Source organism: Octopus bimaculoides, chromosome 24, assembly GCF_001194135.2.
Source record: "Octopus bimaculoides isolate UCB-OBI-ISO-001 chromosome 24, ASM119413v2, whole genome shotgun sequence".
In the NCBI taxonomy this organism is placed as follows: Eukaryota; Metazoa; Mollusca; class Cephalopoda; order Octopoda; family Octopodidae; genus Octopus; species Octopus bimaculoides.
The window spans coordinates 29,106,057-29,109,076 of record NC_069004.1 but is presented as its reverse complement, the minus strand read 5'-3'; the positions used below and the strand labels follow the sequence as shown (position 1 = coordinate 29,109,076).

The window sequence follows — 3,020 nt, the reverse complement described above, 5'->3', positions numbered from 1 at the left end:
TGTGTGTGTGTGTGTGTGTGTGTGTGTGTGTGTGTATATATATATATATATATATATATCGTTCTCTCTCTCTCTCACACACACAAACACACACACTAATTCGAGAGTTTGAGCAAATTGACGCCAGTACTTTTTTTGGTTCTAAGCCTGTTATGCTATCGGTGTGTGGTTGCCGAACCGCTATGTTACGGGGACACCAGCAAACCAACATCGGGATTCAGGCGATGGTAGGAAAGAAATACAAACACAAAGACACATGCACATACATACATACATACATATATATACATACATACATGCATACATACATACATACATACATACATGATATGGGTGTGTGTTTTGCCTTATTGAAATTTATGAGATTTTTAAGTATCCTGATTAATAAGAGATTAACAAGAACCTGATTAATAAGACATTAGACCTAAGGGCATCATTCATGCACAGCATCACCTGCACATTTAAGTATTTTCGAAACTAACAATTATATTTATTATACTTGAACTTTGATGTTGGGAATTAATTTTGGTGTCGTATCCGTTATAATTTACCCCCTAGCGTAAAATAAAAAAAATTATAGGATATATGGTAAATTATATTGCTCTACATATGTTATATGCTATCTGTTGTGTTATACGTATTATTATCTCATGACAACCCCTGCCTAGTTTGTCTAACTTCATCCTATTTTGGTGACTACGCTATTTTCTTGTCTATGATGTTCTACCCTACTGACCATATTATGTATATTTGTAGTGATGTTATGAAAGTTTCCCTTGACTAAACCCTAAACCCCCTAGAAACTATAAAATCATACATACAATAACACCTGTAATATTACAATTTATAAAACCCCTTCGGTTTGAATACCTTTAACTGCCCTCAATTCTGCCATACCTATTACGCCCTTTTTCTAGGCTACCATTATCTTTTTCCTGGCTCTAATTTTAATCCCCTGTCTCTTTATATGTGTTTTATATGTATTTCTTATTATTTTCTATAAATTCTAATTATTTTGTTTTCTTATTTTGTTATCCTTACCTTTTTAATCTCTTATCCTTTATAAATTGTTATTTTTCTTGTTCTTAAATTGATATTTTCAGTTACTTAGGACGATGCAAGATATTTATACTATATTCTTTCATATAAGCGTATAGATATTTGCGTATATGTATGTATGCATATATACACGTATGTGTGTATGTATAAAAAGAAAACCTCTTTGTATATGTGTCTGTATGCATTATTGTTACACTTTATACATACTTATAGCAGTACATATTTTCGAGTATATTTTATACTTTAGATTTCATACTTTATATTTAATCATGTCTATGTATTACCATTATCTCAATATCCCGCTTCTGATTCATTGCTTCAACTCAATAGATAGTATGTATACCTTTCCTGATGTTCCATATGTAAGTGGCTTGAGCAGTCTTCATAGAAACCACCTAATAATTAATTAAGTAAGTAAACGAAGATGTATTACACTGATTCTACATAATAGTAATCTTCCTTTTAATGTTTATAATTGATACATACACACCTTCTAGCTATTTTGGTTATGATATCATTTTTTGTAATTCTAAAATTTTATTTCGTTTTTATACAACGTAACAATATTATTTATAAACGTTCCCCCATCGCGCCTCTGAAAGTATTTTCCCTGTATCAGCATTTTAAGTTTCTTAGTGCCTTGCCCCTTTAACTGGTAATTAACATCATGATTTAAAGTCTACCCCTACTCTGCCTCTCTTTCATAGAAAGTTACTTCTATCTAAATGACTCTTCTCAAAGTTTTGTTTCTATTCTCTTGTGGGGAATGGTTACCTATGTTGCTAGCATGTCAAGCAACCATGTTGAATGAAGTTCACTCGAGAGGAAAACAACATGCCAAATATTTTGTTCAGAGAAAACTTACTGCCACAACTACCGACAGAGATTTGGATTATGTAGTCCTCGACATATATAAAGAGAAAGATCGGGTGAGATGGACATGGGTAGAAATTCTTACAGCCACACCTAATAAAAGAGCTTCTACGTGATCAAGCACCCTGCTAGAAACAATAGTGAAACTACTCTCAAATCCAGTGACACCTTGGATTATGTAGTCCTCGACATATATAAAGAGAAAGATCGGCTGAAATGGTCATGGCTAGAAATCCTTTTATTATCGGTTTGTTCGATCAGGGTTGATCGTGAACTAAACAGCAACTGCATCCACAAAATGAATATATTGTGGCGAGCTCTAAAAACAACATCGCTCTTACCTAACATAACATGTACATTGCTATGTAATTTATCAGAATGCCAATATTGTCATTGGGCTATGTAAACTCTAGAGTAATTGCGTCTATATGATGCTGATACAATCTGAAAATTATATAGAACACAGTACCAGTAATGATGATGATGATGATGAGGAGGAGGAGGAGGGGGAGAATAATAATAATTATTGTTATACTACTACCGCTACTGCTACTACTACTACTACTACTACTACTACTACTACTACTACTACTACTACTACTACTTAATAATAATAGTAATGTGAACATTCCTTAGAGTTTATACAGGCATATGTACATCTATATATATGCATATATATATCTATCTATCTACCTTTTTATCTAATTATCTATCTATCTATCTACCTATGAAGCTATCTATCTACCTATTTATCTAATTATCTATCTAACTCTCTATCTATCTATCTATCTATCTATCTATCTATCTATCTATCTATCTATCTATCTATCTATCTATCTATCCATCCATTTCTCTCTCTCTCTCTCTACATCTTAGATGGAGAGAATCCATCTAAGAAGATCTGAAGAAGGAATTGTAATTCCGAAATATCATCGGACTATAGATATCCAAATTACAACAGGTATATAGTCCATTTTTTTTGTTCTATAGTGCATTGTTGTACCATTCTAAACATTTTATTCTTTACAAACAATACACAATGCTTCAAGCGAACTACAATACTCTCATATATATATATATATATATAT

At 32.2% G+C, this 3,020-nt stretch overlaps 1 protein-coding gene across 4 annotated transcripts in view; it reads left to right on the top strand.

The window, feature by feature from the left end:
* LOC106884093 (class E basic helix-loop-helix protein 22-like) overlaps positions 1-3,020 on the top strand; it is a 380,240-nt gene that overhangs the window by 337,660 nt on the left and 39,560 nt on the right. The window contains exon 1 of one of the 4 annotated variants that reach the window (XM_052976279.1): positions 2,817-2,893. The exons of the other annotated variants lie outside the window; for them this stretch is intronic. The gene's annotated coding sequence lies outside the window, so the exon portion shown is untranslated. Of the gene's footprint in view, positions 1-2,816; positions 2,894-3,020 lie in introns of those variants that run through there. 4 annotated transcript variants of the gene reach the window in all.